We start from the raw sequence: 23224 nt of genomic DNA, 5'->3' as shown, positions 1-23224 counted from the left end.
AAAAAGTCAATAATCGATACCTAAAACTTGAATTGTACTACTTCTTACTGGCTATTACATCAACTTAGAAGCCTCATCTGTGTTCTACTATGCTGCTTGTAGTATCTCAGCATACCGCAGCATGCAACATAGCTTTGCAGACGATAAGTACAAGCGTTTCAGAGAGAAGAGCGGCCAATGTGACGATCTGGCTTTAAGTCGATTCGATAACAAATGACGAAAACGGACGAATTTCTCAGGTTTTTACTACATATGAACACTTATCACATTCTCCCGTGCTACTCGGCTGCTAGTATTCCTTTCATGCAGAATCTTAAGGTCCTAGCTCATGGCCAAGGCATCAAAGCTATTTAAAAAGTCAATAATCGATACCTAAAACTTGAATTGTACTACTTCTTACTGGCTATTACATCAACTTAGAAGCTTCATCTGTGTTCTACTATGGTGCTTTTAGTGTCTCCGCATACCGCAGCACGCGACATTGCTTTGTAGACGATAAGTACAACCGTTTCAGAGAGAAGAGCCGCCAATGTGACGATGTGGCTTTAAGTCGATTCGATAACAAATGACGAAAACGGACGGATTTCTCAGGTTTTTACTACATATGAACACTTTTCACATTCTCCCGTGCAACTCGGCTGCTAGTCCTCCTTTCATGCAGAATCTTAAGGTCCTAGCTCATGTCCAAGGCACCAAAGCAAGCTAAAAAGTCAATAATCGATACCTTAAACTTGAATTCTACTACTTCTTACTGGCTATTACATCAACTTAGAAGCTTCATCTGTGTTCTACTATGGTGCTTTTAGTGTCTCCACATACCGCAGCACGCGGCATAGCTTTGCAGACGATAAGTACAACCGTTTCAGAGAGAAGAGGGGCCAATGTGACGATCTGGCTTTAAGTCGATTCGATAACAAATGACGAAAACGGACGGATTTCTCAGGTTTTTATTACATATGAACACTTTTCACATTCTCACGTGCAACTCGGCTGCTAGTCCTCCTTTCATGCTGAATCTTAAGGTCCTAGCTCATGTCCAAGGCACTAAAGCCAGCTAAAAATTCAATAATCGTTTTTTAAAACTTGAATTGTACTATTTCTTACTGGCTATTACATCAACTTAGAAGGTTCATCTGTGTTCTACTATGGTGCTTTTAGTGTCTCCACATACCGCAGTACGCGACATAGCTTAGTAGACGATAAGTACAACCGTTTCAGAGAGAAGAGCGGCCAATGTGACGCTCTGGCTTTAAGTCGATTCGATAACAAATGACGAAAACGGACGGATTTCTCAGGTTTTTATTACATATGAACACTTTTCACATTCTCCCGTGCAACTCGGCTGCTAGTCCTCCTTTCATGCAGAATCTTAAGGTCCTAGCTCATGTCCAAGGCACCAAAGCCAGCTAAAAAGTCAATAATCGATAACCAAAACTTGAATTGGATTACTTCTTACTGGCTATTACATCAACTTAGATGCTTCACCTGTGTTCTACTATGGTAATTTTAGTGTCTCCACATACTGCAGCACGCGACATAGCTTTGCAGACGATAAGTACACCCGTTTCAGAGAGAAGAGCGGCCAATGTGACGATCTGGCTTTAAGTCGATTCGATAACAAATGACGAAAACGGACGGATTTCTCAGGTTTTTACTACATATGAACACTTTGCACATTCTCCCGTGCAACTCGGCTGGTACTCCTCCTTTCATGCAGAATCTTAAGGTCCTAGCTCATGTCCAAGGCACCAAAGCCAGCTAAAAAGTCAATAATCGATACCTAAAACTTGAATTGTACTATTTCTTACTGGCTATTACATCAACTTAGAAGGTTCATCTGTGTTCTACTATGGTGCTTTTAGTGTCTCCACATACCGCAGTACGAGACATAGCTTTGCAGACGATAGGTACAACCGTTTCAGAGAGAAGAGCGGCCAATGTGATGATCTGGCTTTAAGTCGATTCGATAACAAATGACGAAAACGGACGGATTTCTCAGGTTTTTACTACATATGAACACTTTTCACATTCTCCCGTGCAACTCGGCTGCTAGTAATCCTTTCATGCAGAATGTTAAGGTCCTAGCTCGTGTCCAAGGCACCAAAGCTAGCTAAAAAGTCAATAATCGATACCTAAAACTTGAATTGTACTACTTCTTACTGGCTATTACATCAACTTAGAAGCCTCATCTGTGTTCTACTATGCTGCTTGTAGTATCTCAGCATACCGCAGCATGCAACATAGCTTTGCAGACGATAAGTACAAGCGTTTCAGAGAGAAGAGCGGCCAATGTGACGATCTGGCTTAAAGCGATTCGATAACAAATGACGAAAACGGACGAATTTCTCAGGTTTTTACTACATATGAACACTTTTCACATTCTCCCGTGCTACTCGGCTGCTAGTCCTCCTTTCATGCAGAATCTTAAGGTCCTAGCTCATGTCCAAGGCACCAAAGCCAGCTAAAAAGTCAATAATCGATACCCAAAACTTGAATTGGATTACTTCTTACTGGCTATTACATCAACTTAGATGCTTCATCTGTGTTCTACTATGGTAATTTTAGTGTCTCCACATACCGCAGCACGCGACATAGCTTTGCAGACGATAGGTACACCCGTTTCAGAGATAAGAGCGGCCAATGTGACGATCTGGCTTTAAGTCGATTCGATAACAAATGACGAAAACGGACGGATTTCTCAGGTTTTTACTACATATGATCACTTTTCACATTCTCCCGTGCAACTCGGCTGCTAATCCTCCTTTCATGCAGAATCGTAAGGTCCTAGCTAATGTCCAAGGCACCAAAGACAGCTAAAAAGTCAATAATCGATACCTAAAACTTGAATTGTACTACTTCTTACTGGCTATTACATTAACTTAGAAGCTTCATCTGTGTTCTACTATGGTGCTTTTGGTGTCTCCGCATACCGCAGTACGCGACATAGCTTAGTAGACGATAAGTACAACCGTTTCCGAGAGCAGAGCGGCCATTGTGACGATCTGTCTTTAAGTCGATTCGATAACAAATGACGAAAACGTACGGATTTCTCAGGTTTTTATTACATATGAACACTTTTCACATTCTCCCGTGCAACTCGGCTGCTAGTCCTCCTTTCATGCTGAATCTTAAGGTCCTAGCTCATGTCCAAGGCACCAAAGCCAGCTAAAAAGTCAATAATCGATACCCAAAACTTGAATTGGATTTCTTGTTACTGGCTATTACATCAACTTAGATGCTTCATCTGTATCCTACTATGGTGACTTTAGTGTCTCCGCATACCGCAGCTCGCGACATAGCCTTGCAGACGATAAATACAAGCGTTTCAGAGAGAAGAGCGGCCAATGTGACGATCTGGCTTTAAGTCGATTCGATAACAAATGACGAAAACGGACGAATTTCTCAGGTTTTTACTACATATGAACACTTTTCACATTCTCCCGTGCTACTCGGCTGCTAGTCCTCCTTTCATGCAGAATCTTAAGGTCCTAGCTCATGTCCAAGGCACCAAAGCTAGCTAAAAAGTCAATAATCGATACCTAAAACTTGAATTGTACTACTTCTTACTGGCTATTACATCAACTTAGAAGCCTCATCTGTGTTCTACTATGCTGCTTGTTGTGTCTCAGCATACCGCAGCATGCGACATAGCTTTGCAGACGATAAGTACAAGCGTTTCGGAGAGAAGAGGGGCAAATGTGACTATCTGGCTTTAAGTCGATTCGATAACAAATGACGAAAACGGACGGATTTCTCAGGTTTTTAATACATATGAACACTTTTCACATTCTCCCGTGCAACTCGGCTGCTAGTCCTCCTTTCATGCAGAATCTTAAGGTCCTAGCTCATGTCCAAGGCACCAAAGCCAGCTAAAAAGTCAATAATCGATACCTAAAACTTGAATTGGATTACTTCTTACTGGCTCTTACATCAACTTAGATGCTTCATCTGTGTTCTACTATGGTAATTTTAGTGTCTCCACATACCGCAGCACGCGACATAGCTTTGCAGTCGATAAGTACACCCGTTTCAGAGAGAAGAGCGGCCAATGTGACGATCTGGCTTTAAGTCGATTCGATAACAAATGACGAAAACGGACGGATTTCTCAGGTTTTTATTACATATGAACACTTTTCACATTCTCACGTGCAACTCGGCTGCTAGTCCTCCTTTCATGCTGAATCTTAAGGTCCTAGCTCATGTCCAAGGCACTAAAGCCAGCTAAAAATTCAATAATCGTTTTTTAAAACTTGAATTGTACTATTTCTTACTGGCTATTACATCAACTTAGAAGGTTCATCTGTGTTCTACTATGGTGCTTTTAGTGTCTCCACATACCGCAGTACGCGACATAGCTTAGTAGACGATAAGTACAACCGTTTCAGAGAGAAGAGCGGCCAATGTGACGCTCTGGCTTTAAGTCGATTCGATAACAAATGACGAAAACGGACGGATTTCTCAGGTTTTTACTACATATGAACACTTATCACATTCTCCCGTGCTACTCGGCTGCTAGTATTCCTTTCATGCAGAATCTTAAGGTCCTAGCTCATGGCCAAGGCATCAAAGCTATTTAAAAAGTCAATAATCGATACCTAAAACTTGAATTGTACTACTTCTTACTGGCTATTACATCAACTTAGAAGCTTCATCTGTGTTCTACTATGGTGCTTTTAGTGTCTCCGCATACCGCAGCACGCGACATTGCTTTGTAGACGATAAGTACAACCGTTTCAGAGAGAAGAGCCGCCAATGTGACGATGTGGCTTTAAGTCGATTCGATAACAAATGACGAAAACGGACGGATTTCTCAGGTTTTTACTACATATGAACACTTTTCACATTCTCCCGTGCAACTCGGCTGCTAGTCCTCCTTTCATGCAGAATCTTAAGGTCCTAGCTCATGTCCAAGGCACCAAAGCAAGCTAAAAAGTCAATAATCGATACCTTAAACTTGAATTCTACTACTTCTTACTGGCTATTACATCAACTTAGAAGCTTCATCTGTGTTCTACTATGGTGCTTTTAGTGTCTCCACATACCGCAGCACGCGACATAGCTTTGCAGACGATAAGTACAACCGTTTCAGAGAGAAGAGGGGCCAATGTGACGATCTGGCTTTAAGTCGATTCGATAACAAATGACGAAAACGGACGGATTTCTCAGGTTTTTATTACATATGAACACTTTTCACATTCTCACGTGCAACTCGGCTGCTAGTCCTCCTTTCATGCTGAATCTTAAGGTCCTAGCTCATGTCCAAGGCACTAAAGCCAGCTAAAAATTCAATAATCGTTTTTTAAAACTTGAATTGTACTATTTCTTACTGGCTATTACATCAACTTAGAAGGTTCATCTGTGTTCTACTATGGTGCTTTTAGTGTCTCCACATACCGCAGTACGCGACATAGCTTAGTAGACGATAAGTACAACCGTTTCAGAGAGAAGAGCGGCCAATGTGACGCTCTGGCTTTAAGTCGATTCGATAACAAATGACGAAAACGGACGGATTTCTCAGGTTTTTATTACATATGAACACTTTTCACATTCTCCCGTGCAACTCGGCTGCTAGTCCTCCTTTCATGCAGAATCTTAAGGTCCTAGCTCATGTCCAAGGCACCAAAGCCAGCTAAAAAGTCAATAATCGATAACCAAAACTTGAATTGGATTACTTCTTACTGGCTATTACATCAACTTAGATGCTTCACCTGTGTTCTACTATGGTAATTTTAGTGTCTCCACATACTGCAGCACGCGACATAGCTTTGCAGACGATAAGTACACCCGTTTCAGAGAGAAGAGCGGCCAATGTGACGATCTGGCTTTAAGTCGATTCGATAACAAATGACGAAAACGGACGGATTTCTCAGGTTTTTACTACATATGAACACTTTGCACATTCTCCCGTGCAACTCGGCTGGTACTCCTCCTTTCATGCAGAATCTTAAGGTCCTAGCTCATGTCCAAGGCACCAAAGCCAGCTAAAAAGTCAATAATCGATACCTAAAACTTGAATTGTACTATTTCTTACTGGCTATTACATCAACTTAGAAGGTTCATCTGTGTTCTACTATGGTGCTTTTAGTGTCTCCACATACCGCAGTACGAGACATAGCTTTGCAGACGATAGGTACAACCGTTTCAGAGAGAAGAGCGGCCAATGTGATGATCTGGCTTTAAGTCGATTCGATAACAAATGACGAAAACGGACGGATTTCTCAGGTTTTTACTACATATGAACACTTTTCACATTCTCCCGTGCAACTCGGCTGCTAGTAATCCTTTCATGCAGAATGTTAAGGTCCTAGCTCGTGTCCAAGGCACCAAAGCTAGCTAAAAAGTCAATAATCGATACCTAAAACTTGAATTGTACTACTTCTTACTGGCTATTACATCAACTTAGAAGCCTCATCTGTGTTCTACTATGCTGCTTGTAGTATCTCAGCATACCGCAGCATGCAACATAGCTTTGCAGACGATAAGTACAAGCGTTTCAGAGAGAAGAGCGGCCAATGTGACGATCTGGCTTAAAGCGATTCGATAACAAATGACGAAAACGGACGAATTTCTCAGGTTTTTACTACATATGAACACTTTTCACATTCTCCCGTGCTACTCGGCTGCTAGTCCTCCTTTCATGCAGAATCTTAAGGTCCTAGCTCATGTCCAAGGCACCAAAGCCAGCTAAAAAGTCAATAATCGATACCCAAAACTTGAATTGGATTACTTCTTACTGGCTATTACATCAACTTAGATGCTTCATCTGTGTTCTACTATGGTAATTTTAGTGTCTCCACATACCGCAGCACGCGACATAGCTTTGCAGACGATAGGTACACCCGTTTCAGAGATAAGAGCGGCCAATGTGACGATCTGGCTTTAAGTCGATTCGATAACAAATGACGAAAACGGACGGATTTCTCAGGTTTTTACTACATATGATCACTTTTCACATTCTCCCGTGCAACTCGGCTGCTAATCCTCCTTTCATGCAGAATCGTAAGGTCCTAGCTAATGTCCAAGGCACCAAAGACAGCTAAAAAGTCAATAATCGATACCTAAAACTTGAATTGTACTACTTCTTACTGGCTATTACATTAACTTAGAAGCTTCATCTGTGTTCTACTATGGTGCTTTTGGTGTCTCCGCATACCGCAGTACGCGACATAGCTTAGTAGACGATAAGTACAACCGTTTCCGAGAGCAGAGCGGCCATTGTGACGATCTGTCTTTAAGTCGATTCGATAACAAATGACGAAAACGTACGGATTTCTCAGGTTTTTATTACATATGAACACTTTTCACATTCTCCCGTGCAACTCGGCTGCTAGTCCTCCTTTCATGCTGAATCTTAAGGTCCTAGCTCATGTCCAAGGCACCAAAGCCAGCTAAAAAGTCAATAATCGATACCCAAAACTTGAATTGGATTACTTGTTACTGGCTATTACATCAACTTAGATGCTTCATCTGTATCCTACTATGGTGACTTTAGTGTCTCCGCATACCGCAGCTCGCGACATAGCCTTGCAGACGATAAATACAAGCGTTTCAGAGAGAAGAGCGGCCAATGTGACGATCTGGCTTTAAGTCGATTCGATAACAAATGACGAAAACGGACGAATTTCTCAGGTTTTTACTACATATGAACACTTTTCACATTCTCCCGTGCTACTCGGCTGCTAGTCCTCCTTTCATGCAGAATCTTAAGGTCCTAGCTCATGTCCAAGGCACCAAAGCTAGCTAAAAAGTCAATAATCGATACCTAAAACTTGAATTGTACTACTTCTTACTGGCTATTACATCAACTTAGAAGCCTCATCTGTGTTCTACTATGCTGCTTGTTGTGTCTCAGCATACCGCAGCATGCGACATAGCTTTGCAGACGATAAGTACAAGCGTTTCGGAGAGAAGAGGGGCAAATGTGACTATCTGGCTTTAAGTCGATTCGATAACAAATGACGAAAACGGACGGATTTCTCAGGTTTTTAATACATATGAACACTTTTCACATTCTCCCGTGCAACTCGGCTGCTAGTCCTCCTTTCATGCAGAATCTTAAGGTCCTAGCTCATGTCCAAGGCACCAAAGCCAGCTAAAAAGTCAATAATCGATACCTAAAACTTGAATTGGATTACTTCTTACTGGCTCTTACATCAACTTAGATGCTTCATCTGTGTTCTACTATGGTAATTTTAGTGTCTCCACATACCGCAGCACGCGACATAGCTTTGCAGTCGATAAGTACACCCGTTTCAGAGAGAAGAGCGGCCAATGTGACGATCTGGCTTTAAGTCGATTCGATAACAAATGACGAAAACGGACGGATTTCTCAGGTTTTTACTACATATGAACACTTTTCACATTCTCCCGTGCAACTCGGCTGCTAGTCCTCCTTTCATGCAGAATCTTAAGGTCCTAGCTCATGTCCAAGGCACTAAAGCCAGCCAAAAAGTCAATAATCGATATCTAAAACTTGAATTGTACTATTTCTTACTTGCTATTACATCAACTTAGAAGGTTCATCTGTGTTCTACTATTTTGCTTTTAGTGTCTCCACATACCGCAGTACGCGACATAGCTTTGCAGACGATAAGTACAACCGTTTCAGAGAGAACAGCGGCCAATGTGATGATCTGGCTCTAAGTCGATTCGATAACAAATGACGAAAACGGACGGATTTCTCAGGTTTTTACTACATATGAAGACTTTTCACATTCTCCCGTGCAACTCGGCTGCTAGTCCTCCTTTCATGCAGAATCGTAAGGTCCTAGCTCATGTCCAAGGCACCAAAGCCGGCTAAAAAGTCAATAATCGATACCTAAAACTTGAATTCTACTACTTCTTACTGGCTATTACATCAACTTAGAAGCTTCATCTGTGTTCTACTATGGTGCTTTTAGTGTGTCCACATACCGCAGCATGCGACATAGCTTTGCAGACGATAAGTACAACCGTTTCAGAGAGAAGAGCGCCCAATGTGACGATCTGGCTTTAAGTCGATTCGATAACAAATTACGAAAACGGACGGATTTCTAAGGTTTTTGCTACATATGAACACTTTTCACATTCTCCCGTGCAACTCGGCTGCTAGTAATCCTTTCATGCAGAATGTTAAGGTCCTAGCTCATGTCCAAGGCACCAAAGCCAGCTAAAAAGTCAATAATCGATACCTAAGACTTGAATTGTACTACTTCTTACTGGCTATTACATTAACTTAGAAGCTTAATCTGTGTTCTACTATGGTGCTTTTAGTGTCTCCGCATACCGCAGCACGCGACATAGCTTAGTAGACGATAAGTACAACCGTTTCCGAGAGCAGAGCGACCAATGTGACGATCTGGCTTTAAGTCGATTCGATAACAAATGACCAAAACGGACGGATTTCTCAGGTTTTTATTACATATGAACACTTTTCACATTCTCCCGTGCAACACGGCTGCTAGTCCTCCTTTCACGCAGAATCATAAGGTCCTAGCTCATGTCCAAGGCACCAAAGCCAGCTAAAAAGTCAATAATCGATACCTAAAACTTGAATTGTGCTACTTCTAACCGGCTATTACATTAACTTAGAAGCTTCATCTGTGTTCTACTATGGTGCTTTTAGAGTCTCCGCATACCGCAGCACGCGACATAGCTTAGTAGACGATAAGAACAACCGTTTCCGAGAGCAGAACGGCCAATGTGACGATCTGGCTTTAAGTCGATTCGATAACAAATGACGAAAACGGACGGATTTCTCAGGTTTTTATTACATATGAACACTTTTCACATTCTCCCGTGCAACTCGGCTGCTAGTCCTCCTTTCATGCTGAATCTTAAGGTCCTAGCTCATGTCCAAGGCACCAAAGCCAGCTAAAAAGTCAATAATCGATACCTAAAACTTGAATTGGATTACTTCCTACTGGCTATTACATCAACTTAGATGCTTCATCTGTTTCCTACTATGGTGATTTTAGTGTCTCCGCATACCGCAGCTCGCGACATAGCTTTGCAGACGATAAATACAAGCGTTTCAGAGAGAAGAGCGGCCAATCTGACGATCTGGCTTTAAGTCGATTCGATAACAAATGACGAAAACGGACGAATTTCTCAGGTTTTTACTACATATGAACACTTTTCACATTCTCCCGTGCAACTCGGCTGCTAGTCCTCCTTTCATGCAGAATCTTAAGGTCCTAGCTCATGTCCAAGGCACCAAAGCTAGCTAAAAAGTCAATAATCGATACCTAAAACTTGAATTGTACTACTTCTTACTGGCTATTACATCAACTTAGAAGCCTCATCTGTGTTCTACTATGCTGCTTGTAGTATCTCAGCATACCGCAGCATGCAACATAGCTTTGCAGACGATAAGTACAAGCGTTTCAGAGAGAAGAGCGGCCAATGTGACGATCTGGCTTTAAGTCGATTCGATAACAAATGACGAAAACGGACGAATTTCTCAGGTTTTTAGTACATATGAACACTTATCACATTCTCCCGTGCTACTCGGCTGCTAGTATTCCTTTCATGCAGAATCTTAAGGTCCTAGCTCATGGCCAAGGCATCAAAGCTATTTAAAAAGTCAATAATCGATACCTAAAACTTGAATTGTACTACTTCTTACCGGCTATTACATCAACTTAGAAGCTTCATCTGTGTTCTACTATGGTGCTTTTAGTGTCTCCACATACCGCAGCACGCGACATAGCTTTGCAGACGATAAGTACAACCGTTTCAGAGAGAAGAGGGCCAATGTGACGATCTGGCTTTAAGTCGTTTCGATAACAAATGACGAAAACGGACGGATTTCTCAGGTTTTTACTACATATGAACACTTTTCACATTCTCCCGTGCAACTCGGCTGCTAGTCCTCCTTTCATGCAGAATCTTAAGGTCCTAGCTCATGTCCAAGGCACTAAAGCCAGCTAAAAAGTCAATAATCGATATCTAAAACTTGAATTGTACTATTTCTTACTTGCTATTACATCAACTTAGAAGGATCATCTGTGTTCTACTATGGTGCTTTTAGTGTCTCCACATATAGCAGTACGCGACATAGCTTTGCAGACGATAAGTACAACCGTTTCAGAGAGAACAGCGGCCAATGTGATGATCTGGCTCTAAGTCGATTCGATAACAAATGACGAAAACGGACGGATTTCTCAGGTTTTTACTACATATGAAGACTTTTCACATTCTCCCGTGCAACTCGGCTGCTAGTCCTCCTTTCATGCAGAATCGTAAGGTCCTAGCTCATGTCTAAGGCACCAAAGCCGGCTAAAAAGTCAATAATCGATACCTAAAACTTGAATTCTACTACTTCTTACTGGCTATTACATCAACTTAGAAGCTTCATCTGTGTTCTACTATGGTGCTTTTAGTGTGTCCACATACCGCAGCACGCGACATAGCTTTGCAGACGATAAGTACAACCGTTTCAGAGAGAAGAGCGCCCAATGTGACGATCTGGCTTTAAGTCGATTCGATAACAAATTACGAAAACGGACGGATTTCTAAGGTTTTTGCTACATATGAACACTTTTCACATTCTCCCGTGCAACTCGGCTGCTAGTAATCCTTTCATGCAGAATGTTAAGGTCCTAGCTCATGTCCAAGGCACCAAAGCCAGCTAAAAAGTCAATAATCGATACCTAAGACTTGAATTGTACTACTTCTTACTGGCTATTACATTAACTTAGAAGCTTAATCTGTGTTCTACTATGGTGCTTTTAGTGTCTCCGCATACCGCAGCACGCGACATAGCTTAGTAGACGATAAGTACAACCGTTTCCGAGAGCAGAGCGACCAATGTGACGATCTGGCTTTAAGTCGATTCGATAACAAATGACCAAAACGGACGGATTTCTCAGGTTTTTATTACATATGAACACTTTTCACATTCTCCCGTGCAACACGGCTGCTAGTCCTCCTTTAATGCAGAATCATAAGATCCTAGCTCATGTCCAAGGCACCAAAGCCAGCTAAAAAGTCAATAATCGATACCTAAAACTTGAATTGTGCTACTTCTAACTGGCTATTACATTAACTTAGAAGCTTCATCTGTGTTCTACTATGGTGCTTTTAGAGTCTCCGCATACCGCAGCACGCGACATAGCTTAGTAGACGATAAGAGCAACCGTTTCCGAGAGCAGAACGGCCAATGTGACGATCTGGCTTTAAGTCGATTCGATAACAAATGACGAAAACGGACGGATTTCTCAGGTTTTTATTACATATGAACACTTTTCACATTCTCCCGTGCAACTCGGCTGCTAGTCCTCCTTTCATGCTGAATCTTAAGGTCCTAGCTCATGTCCAAGGCACCAAAGCCAGCTAAAAAGTCAATAATCGATACCTAAAACTTGAATTGGATTACTTCTTACTGGCTCTTACATCAACTTAGATGCTTCATCTGTGTTCTACTATGGTAATTTTAGTGTCTCCACATACCGCAGCACGCGACATAGCTTTGCAGTCGATAAGTACACCCGTTTCAGAGAGAAGAGCGGCCAATGTGACGATCTGGCTTTAAGTCGATTCGATAACAAATGACGAAAACGGACGGATTTCTCAGGTTTTTACTACATATGAACACTTTTCACATTCTCCCGTGCAACTCGGCTGCTAGTCCTCCTTTCATGCAGAATCTTAAGGTCCTAGCTCATGTCCAATGCACTAAAGCCAGCCAAAAAGTCAATAATCGATATCTAAAACTTGAATTGTACTATTTCTTACTTGCTATTACATCAACTTAGAAGGTTCATCTGTGTTCTACTATTTTGCTTTTAGTGTCTCCACATACCGCAGTACGCGACATAGCTTTGCAGACGATAAGTACAACCGTTTCAGAGAGAACAGCGGCCAATGTGATGATCTGGCTCTAAGTCGATTCGATAACAAATGACGAAAACGGACGGATTTCTCAGGTTTTTACTACATATGAAGACTTTTCACATTCTCCCGTGCAACTCGGCTGCTAGTCCTCCTTTCATGCAGAATCGTAAGGTCCTAGCTCATGTCCAAGGCACCAAAGCCGGCTAAAAAGTCAATAATCGATACCTAAAACTTGAATTCTACTACTTCTTACTGGCTATTACATCAACTTAGAAGCTTCATCTGTGTTCTACTATGGTGCTTTTAGTGTGTCCACATACCGCAGCATGCGACATAGCTTTGCAGACGATAAGTACAACCGTTTCAGAGAGAAGAGCGCCCAATGTGACGATCTGGCTTTAAGTCGATTCGATAACAAATTACGAAAACGGACGGATTTCTAAGGTTTTTGCTACATATGAACACTTTTCACATTCTCCCGTGCAACTCGGCTGCTAGTAATCCTTTCATGCAGAATGTTAAGGTCCTAGCTCATGTCCAAGGCACCAAAGCCAGCTAAAAAGTCAATAATCGATACCTAAGACTTGAATTGTACTACTTCTTACTGGCTATTACATTAACTTAGAAGCTTAATCTGTGTTCTACTATGGTGCTTTTAGTGTCTCCGCATACCGCAGCACGCGACATAGCTTAGTAGACGATAAGTACAACCGTTTCCGAGAGCAGAGCGACCAATGTGACGATCTGGCTTTAAGTCGATTCGATAACAAATGACCAAAACGGACGGATTTCTCAGGTTTTTATTACATATGAACACTTTTCACATTCTCCCGTGCAACACGGCTGCTAGTCCTCCTTTCACGCAGAATCATAAGGTCCTAGCTCATGTCCAAGGCACCAAAGCCAGCTAAAAAGTCAATAATCGATACCTAAAACTTGAATTGTGCTACTTCTAACCGGCTATTACATTAACTTAGAAGCTTCATCTGTGTTCTACTATGGTGCTTTTAGAGTCTCCGCATACCGCAGCACGCGACATAGCTTAGTAGACGATAAGAACAACCGTTTCCGAGAGCAGAACGGCCAATGTGACGATCTGGCTTTAAGTCGATTCGATAACAAATGACGAAAACGGACGGATTTCTCAGGTTTTTATTACATATGAACACTTTTCACATTCTCCCGTGCAACTCGGCTGCTAGTCCTCCTTTCATGCTGAATCTTAAGGTCCTAGCTCATGTCCAAGGCACCAAAGCCAGCTAAAAAGTCAATAATCGATACCTAAAACTTGAATTGGATTACTTCCTACTGGCTATTACATCAACTTAGATGCTTCATCTGTTTCCTACTATGGTGATTTTAGTGTCTCCGCATACCGCAGCTCGCGACATAGCTTTGCAGACGATAAATACAAGCGTTTCAGAGAGAAGAGCGGCCAATCTGACGATCTGGCTTTAAGTCGATTCGATAACAAATGACGAAAACGGACGAATTTCTCAGGTTTTTACTACATATGAACACTTTTCACATTCTCCCGTGCAACTCGGCTGCTAGTCCTCCTTTCATGCAGAATCTTAAGGTCCTAGCTCATGTCCAAGGCACCAAAGCTAGCTAAAAAGTCAATAATCGATACCTAAAACTTGAATTGTACTACTTCTTACTGGCTATTACATCAACTTAGAAGCCTCATCTGTGTTCTACTATGCTGCTTGTAGTATCTCAGCATACCGCAGCATGCAACATAGCTTTGCAGACGATAAGTACAAGCGTTTCAGAGAGAAGAGCGGCCAATGTGACGATCTGGCTTTAAGTCGATTCGATAACAAATGACGAAAACGGACGAATTTCTCAGGTTTTTAGTACATATGAACACTTATCACATTCTCCCGTGCTACTCGGCTGCTAGTATTCCTTTCATGCAGAATCTTAAGGTCCTAGCTCATGGCCAAGGCATCAAAGCTATTTAAAAAGTCAATAATCGATACCTAAAACTTGAATTGTACTACTTCTTACTGGCTATTACATCAACTTAGAAGCTTCATCTGTGTTCTACTATGGTGCTTTTAGTGTCTCCACATACCGCAGCACGCGACATAGCTTTGCAGACGATAAGTACAACCGTTTCAGAGAGAAGAGGGCCAATGTGACGATCTGGCTTTAAGTCGATTCGATAACAAATGACGAAAACGGACGGATTTCTCAGGTTTTTACTACATATGAACACTTTTCACATTCTCCCGTGCAACTCGGCTGCTAGTCCTCCTTTCATGCAGAATCTTAAGGTCCTAGCTCATGTCCAAGGCACTAAAGCCAGCTAAAAAGTCAATAATCGATATCTAAAACTTGAATTGTACTATTTCTTACTTGCTATTACATCAACTTAGAAGGATCATCTGTGTTCTACTATGGTGCTTTTAGTGTCTCCACATACCGCAGTACGCGACATAGCTTTGCAGACGATAAGTACAACCGTTTCAGAGAGAACAGCGGCCAATGTGATGATCTGGCTCTAAGTCGATTCGATAACAAATGACGAAAACGGACGGATTTCTCAGGTTTTTACTACATATGAAGACTTTTCACATTCTCCCGTGCAACTCGGCTGCTAGTCCTCCTTTCATGCAGAATCGTAAGGTCCTAGCTCATGTCTAAGGCACCAAAGCCGGCTAAAAAGTCAATAATCGATACCTAAAACTTGAATTCTACTACTTCTTACTGGCTATTACATCAACTTAGAAGCTTCATCTGTGTTCTACTATGGTGCTTTTAGTGTGTCCACATACCGCAGCACGCGACATAGCTTTGCAGACGATAAGTACAACCGTTTCAGAGAGAAGAGCGCCCAATGTGACGATCTGGCTTTAAGTCGATTCGATAACAAATTACGAAAACGGACGGATTTCTAAGGTTTTTGCTACATATGAACACTTTTCACATTCTCCCGTGCAACTCGGCTGCTAGTAATCCTTTCATGCAGAATGTTAAGGTCCTAGCTCATGTCCAAGGCACCAAAGCCAGCTAAAAAGTCAATAATCGATACCTAAGACTTGAATTGTACTACTTCTTACTGGCTATTACATTAACTTAGAAGCTTAATCTGTGTTCTACTATGGTGCTTTTAGTGTCTCCGCATACCGCAGCACGCGACATAGCTTAGTAGACGATAAGTACAACCGTTTCCGAGAGCAGAGCGACCAATGTGACGATCTGGCTTTAAGTCGATTCGATAACAAATGACCAAAACGGACGGATTTCTCAGGTTTTTATTACATATGAACACTTTTCACATTCTCCCGTGCAACACGGCTGCTAGTCCTCCTTTAATGCAGAATCATAAGATCCTAGCTCATGTCCAAGGCACCAAAGCCAGCTAAAAAGTCAATAATCGATACCTAAAACTTGAATTGTGCTACTTCTAACTGGCTATTACATTAACTTAGAAGCTTCATCTGTGTTCTACTATGGTGCTTTTAGAGTCTCCGCATACCGCAGCACGCGACATAGCTTAGTAGACGATAAGAGCAACCGTTTCCGAGAGCAGAACGGCCAATGTGACGATCTGGCTTTAAGTCGATTCGATAACAAATGACGAAAACGGACGGATTTCTCAGGTTTTTATTACATATGAACACTTTTCACATTCTCCCGTGCAACTCGGCTGCTAGTCCTCCTTTCATGCTGAATCTTAAGGTCCTAGCTCATGTCCAAGGCACCAAAGCCAGCTAAAAAGTCAATAATCGATACCTAAAACTTGAATTGGATTACTTCTTACTGGCGCTTACATCAACTTAGATGCTTCATCTGTGTTCTACTATGGTAATTTTAGTGTCTCCACATACCGCAGCACGCGACATAGCTTTGCAGTCGATAAGTACACCCGTTTCAGAGAGAAGAGCGGCCAATGTGACGATCTGGCTTTAAGTCGATTCGATAACAAATGACGAAAACGGACGGATTTCTCAGGTTTTTACTACATATGAACACTTTTCACATTCTCCCGTGCAACTCGGCTGCTAGTCCTCCTTTCATGCAGAATCTTAAGGTCCTAGCTCATGTCCAATGCACTAAAGCCAGCCAAAAAGTCAATAATCGATATCTAAAACTTGAATTGTACTATTTCTTACTTGCTATTACATCAACTTAGAAGGTTCATCTGTGTTCTACTATTTTGCTTTTAGTGTCTCCACATACCGCAGTACGCGACATAGCTTTGCAGACGATAAGTACAACCGTTTCAGAGAGAACAGCGGCCAATGTGATGATCTGGCTCTAAGTCGATTCGATAACAAATGACGAAAACGGACGGATTTCTCAGGTTTTTACTACATATGAAGACTTTTCACATTCTCCCGTGCAACTCGGCTGCTAGTCCTCCTTTCATGCAGATTCGTAAGGTCCTAGCTCATGTCCAAGGCACCAAAGCCGGCTAAAAAGTCAATAATCGATACCTAAAACTTGAATTCTACTACTTCTTACTGGCTATTACATCAACTTAGAAGCTTCATCTGTGTTCTACTATGGTGCTTTTAGTGTGTCCACATACCGCAGCATGCGACATAGCTTTGCAGACGATAAGTACAACCGTTTCAGAGAGAAGAGCGCCCAATGTGACGATCTGGCTTTAAGTCGATTCGATAACAAATTACGAAAACGGACGGATTTCTAAGGTTTTTGCTACATATGAACACTTTTCACATTCTCCCGTGCAACTCGGCTGCTAGTAATCCTTTCATGCAGAATGTTAAGGTCCTAGCTCATGTCCAAGGCACCAAAGCCAGCTAAAAAGTCAATAATCGATACCTAAGACTTGAATTGTACTACTTCTTACTGGCTATTACATTAACTTAGAAGCTTAATCTGTGTTCTACTATGGTGCTTTTAGTGTCTCCGCATACCGCAGCACGCGACATAGCTTAGTAGACGATAAGTACAACCGTTTCCGAGAGCAGAGCGACCAATGTGACGATCTGGCTTTAAGTCGATTCGATAACAAATGACCAAAACGGACGGATTTCTCAGGTTTTTATTACATATGAACACTTTTCACATTCTCCCGTGCAACACGGCTGCTAGTCCTCCTTTCACGCAGAATCATAAGGTCCTAGCTCATGTCCAAGGCACCAAAGCCAGCTAAAAAGTCAATAATCGATACCTAAAACTTGAATTGTGCTACTTCTAACCGGCTATTACATTAACTTAGAAGCTTCATCTGTGTTCTACTATGGTGCTTTTAGAGTCTCCGCATACCGCAGCACGCGACATAGCTTAGTAGACGATAAGAACAACCGTTTCCGAGAGCAGAACGGCCAATGTGACGATCTGGCTTTAAGTCGATTCGATAACAAATGACGAAAACGGACGGATTTCTCAGGTTTTTATTACATATGAACACTTTTCACATTCTCCCGTGCAACTCGGCTGCTAGTCCTCCTTTCATGCTGAATCTTAAGGTCCTAGCTCATGTCCAAGGCACCAAAGCCAGCTAAAAAGTCAATAATCGATACCTAAAACTTGAATTGGATTACTTCCTACTGGCTATTACATCAACTTAGATGCTTCATCTGTTTCCTACTATGGTGATTTTAGTGTCTCCGCATACCGCAGCTCGCGACATAGCTTTGCAGACGATAAATACAAGCGTTTCAGAGAGAAGAGCGGCCAATCTGACGATCTGGCTTTAAGTCGATTCGATAACAAATGACGAAAACGGACGAATTTCTCAGGTTTTTACTACATATGAACACTTTTCACATTCTCCCGTGCAACTCGGCTGCTAGTCCTCCTTTCATGCAGAATCGTAAGGTCCTAGCTCATGTCTAAGGCACCAAAGCCGGCTAAAAAGTCAATAATCGATACCTAAAACTTGAATTCTACTACTTCTTACTGGCTATTACATCAACTTAGAAGCTTCATCTGTGTTCTACTATGGTGCTTTTAGTGTGTCCACATACCGCAGCACGCGACATAGCTTTGCAGACGATAAGTACAACCGTTTCAGAGAGAAGAGCGCCCAATGTGACGATCTGGCTTTAAGTCGATTCGATAACAAATTACGAAAACGGACGGATTTCTAAGGTTTTTGCTACATATGAACACTTTTCACATTCTCCCGTGCAACTCGGCTGCTAGTAATCCTTTCATGCAGAATGTTAAGGTCCTAGCTCATGTCCAAGGCACCAAAGCCAGCTAAAAAGTCAATAATCGATACCTAAGACTTGAATTGTACTACTTCTTACTGGCTATTACATTAACTTAGAAGCTTAATCTGTGTTCTACTATGGTGCTTTTAGTGTCTCCGCATACCGCAGCACGCGACATAGCTTAGTAGACGATAAGTACAACCGTTTCCGAGAGCAGAGCGACCAATGTGACGATCTGGCTTTAAGTCGATTCGATAACAAATGACCAAAACGGACGGATTTCTCAGGTTTTTATTACATATGAACACTTTTCACATTCTCCCGTGCAACACGGCTGCTAGTCCTCCTTTAATGCAGAATCATAAGATCCTAGCTCATGTCCAAGGCACCAAAGCCAGCTAAAAAGTCAATAATCGATACCTAAAACTTGAATTGTGCTACTTCTAACTGGCTATTACATTAACTTAGAAGCTTCATCTGTGTTCTACTATGGTGCTTTTAGAGTCTCCGCATACCGCAGCACGCGACATAGCTTAGTAGACGATAAGAGCAACCGTTTCCGAGAGCAGAACGGCCAATGTGACGATCTGGCTTTAAGTCGATTCGATAACAAATGACGAAAACGGACGGATTTCTCAGGTTTTTATTACATATGAACACTTTTCACATTCTCCCGTGCAACTCGGCTGCTAGTCCTCCTTTCATGCTGAATCTTAAGGTCCTAGCTCATGTCCAAGGCACCAAAGCCAGCTAAAAAGTCAATAATCGATACCTAAAACTTGAATTGGATTACTTCTTACTGGCTCTTACATCAACTTAGATGCTTCATCTGTGTTCTACTATGGTAATTTTAGTGTCTCCACATACCGCAGCACGCGACATAGCTTTGCAGTCGATAAGTACACCCGTTTCAGAGAGAAGAGCGGCCAATGTGACGATCTGGCTTTAAGTCGATTCGATAACAAATGACGAAAACGGACGGATTTCTCAGGTTTTTACTACATATGAACACTTTTCACATTCTCCCGTGCAACTCGGCTGCTAGTCCTCCTTTCATGCAGAATCTTAAGGTCCTAGCTCATGTCCAATGCACTAAAGCCAGCCAAAAAGTCAATAATCGATATCTAAAACTTGAATTGTACTATTTCTTACTTGCTATTACATCAACTTAGAAGGTTCATCTGTGTTCTACTATTTTGCTTTTAGTGTCTCCACATACCGCAGTACGCGACATAGCTTTGCAGACGATAAGTACAACCGTTTCAGAGAGAACAGCGGCCAATGTGATGATCTGGCTCTAAGTCGATTCGATAACAAATGACGAAAACGGACGGATTTCTCAGGTTTTTACTACATATGAAGACTTTTCACATTCTCCCGTGCAACTCGGCTGCTAGTCCTCCTTTCATGCAGAATCGTAAGGTCCTAGCTCATGTCCAAGGCACCAAAGCCGGCTAAAAAGTCAATAATCGATACCTAAAACTTGAATTCTACTACTTCTTACTGGCTATTACATCAACTTAGAAGCTTCATCTGTGTTCTACTATGGTGCTTTTAGTGTGTCCACATACCGCAGCATGCGACATAGCTTTGCAGACGATAAGTACAACCGTTTCAGAGAGAAGAGCGCCCAATGTGACGATCTGGCTTTAAGTCGATTCGATAACAAATTACGAAAACGGACGGATTTCTAAGGTTTTTGCTACATATGAACACTTTTCACATTCTCCCGTGCAACTCGGCTGCTAGTAATCCTTTCATGCAGAATGTTAAGGTCCTAGCTCATGTCCAAGGCACCAAAGCCAGCTAAAAAGTCAATAATCGATACCTAAGACTTGAATTGTACTACTTCTTACTGGCTATTACATTAACTTAGAAGCTTAATCTGTGTTCTACTATGGTGCTTTTAGTGTCTCCGCATACCGCAGCACGCGACATAGCTTAGTAGACGATAAGTACAACCGTTTCCGAGAGCAGAGCGACCAATGTGACGATCTGGCTTTAAGTCGATTCGATAACAAATGACCAAAACGGACGGATTTCTCAGGTTTTTATTACATATGAACACTTTTCACATTCTCCCGTGCAACACGGCTGCTAGTCCTCCTTTCACGCAGAATCATAAGGTCCTAGCTCATGTCCAAGGCACCAAAGCCAGCTAAAAAGTCAATAATCGATACCTAAAACTTGAATTGTGCTACTTCTAACCGGCTATTACATTAACTTAGAAGCTTCATCTGTGTTCTACTATGGTGCTTTTAGAGTCTCCGCATACCGCAGCACGCGACATAGCTTAGTAGACGATAAGAACAACCGTTTCCGAGAGCAGAACGGCCAATGTGACGATCTGGCTTTAAGTCGATTCGATAACAAATGACGAAAACGGACGGATTTCTCAGGTTTTTATTACATATGAACACTTTTCACATTCTCCCGTGCAACTCGGCTGCTAGTCCTCCTTTCATGCTGAATCTTAAGGTCCTAGCTCATGTCCAAGGCACCAAAGCCAGCTAAAAAGTCAATAATCGATACCTAAAACTTGAATTGGATTACTTCCTACTGGCTATTACATCAACTTAGATGCTTCATCTGTTTCCTACTATGGTGATTTTAGTGTCTCCGCATACCGCAGCTCGCGACATAGCTTTGCAGACGATAAATACAAGCGTTTCAGAGAGAAGAGCGGCCAATCTGACGATCTGGCTTTAAGTCGATTCGATAACAAATGACGAAAACGGACGAATTTCTCAGGTTTTTACTACATATGAACACTTTTCACATTCTCCCGTGCAACTCGGCTGCTAGTCCTCCTTTCATGCAGAATCTTAAGGTCCTAGCTCATGTCCAAGGCACCAAAGCTAGCTAAAAAGTCAATAATCGATACCTAAAACTTGAATTGTACTACTTCTTACTGGCTATTACATCAACTTAGAAGCCTCATCTGTGTTCTACTATGCTGCTTGTAGTATCTCAGCATACCGCAGCATGCAACATAGCTTTGCAGACGATAAGTACAAGCGTTTCAGAGAGAAGAGCGGCCAATGTGACGATCTGGCTTTAAGTCGATTCGATAACAAATGACGAAAACGGACGAATTTCTCAGGTTTTTAGTACATATGAACACTTATCACATTCTCCCGTGCTACTCGGCTGCTAGTATTCCTTTCATGCAGAATCTTAAGGTCCTAGCTCATGGCCAAGGCATCAAAGCTATTTAAAAAGTCAATAATCGATACCTAAAACTTGAATTGTACTACTTCTTACTGGCTATTACATCAACTTAGAAGCTTCATCTGTGTTCTACTATGGTGCTTTTAGTGTCTCCACATACCGCAGCACGCGACATAGCTTTGCAGACGATAAGTACAACCGTTTCAGAGAGAAGAGGGCCAATGTGACGATCTGGCTTTAAGTCGATTCGATAACAAATGACGAAAACGGACGGATTTCTCAGGTTTTTACTACATATGAACACTTTTCACATTCTCCCGTGCAACTCGGCTGCTAGTCCTCCTTTCATGCAGAATCTTAAGGTCCTAGCTCATGTCCAAGGCACTAAAGCCAGCTAAAAAGTCAATAATCGATATCTAAAACTTGAATTGTACTATTTCTTACTTGCTATTACATCAACTTAGAAGGATCATCTGTGTTCTACTATGGTGCTTTTAGTGTCTCCACATACCGCAGTACGCGACATAGCTTTGCAGACGATAAGTACAACCGTTTCAGAGAGAACAGCGGCCAATGTGATGATCTGGCTCTAAGTCGATTCGATAACAAATGACGAAAACGGACGGATTTCTCAGGTTTTTACTACATATGAAGACTTTTCACATTCTCCCGTGCAACTCGGCTGCTAGTCCTCCTTTCATGCAGAATCGTAAGGTCCTAGCTCATGTCTAAGGCACCAAAGCCGGCTAAAAAGTCAATAATCGATACCTAAAACTTGAATTCTACTACTTCTTACTGGCTATTACATCAACTTAGAAGCTTCATCTGTGTTCTACTATGGTGCTTTTAGTGTGTCCACATACCGCAGCACGCGACATAGCTTTGCAGACGATAAGTACAACCGTTTCAGAGAGAAGAGCGCCCAATGTGACGATCTGGCTTTAAGTCGATTCGATAACAAATTACGAAAACGGACGGATTTCTAAGGTTTTTGCTACATATGAACACTTTTCACATTCTCCCGTGCAACTCGGCTGCTAGTAATCCTTTCATGCAGAATGTTAAGGTCCTAGCTCATGTCCAAGGCACCAAAGCCA

Source organism: Schistocerca gregaria, unplaced genomic scaffold (genome assembly GCF_023897955.1).
Source record: "Schistocerca gregaria isolate iqSchGreg1 unplaced genomic scaffold, iqSchGreg1.2 ptg000179l, whole genome shotgun sequence".
Taxonomy (NCBI): Eukaryota; Metazoa; Arthropoda; class Insecta; order Orthoptera; family Acrididae; genus Schistocerca; species Schistocerca gregaria.
This window is presented reverse-complemented; position numbering follows the sequence as displayed.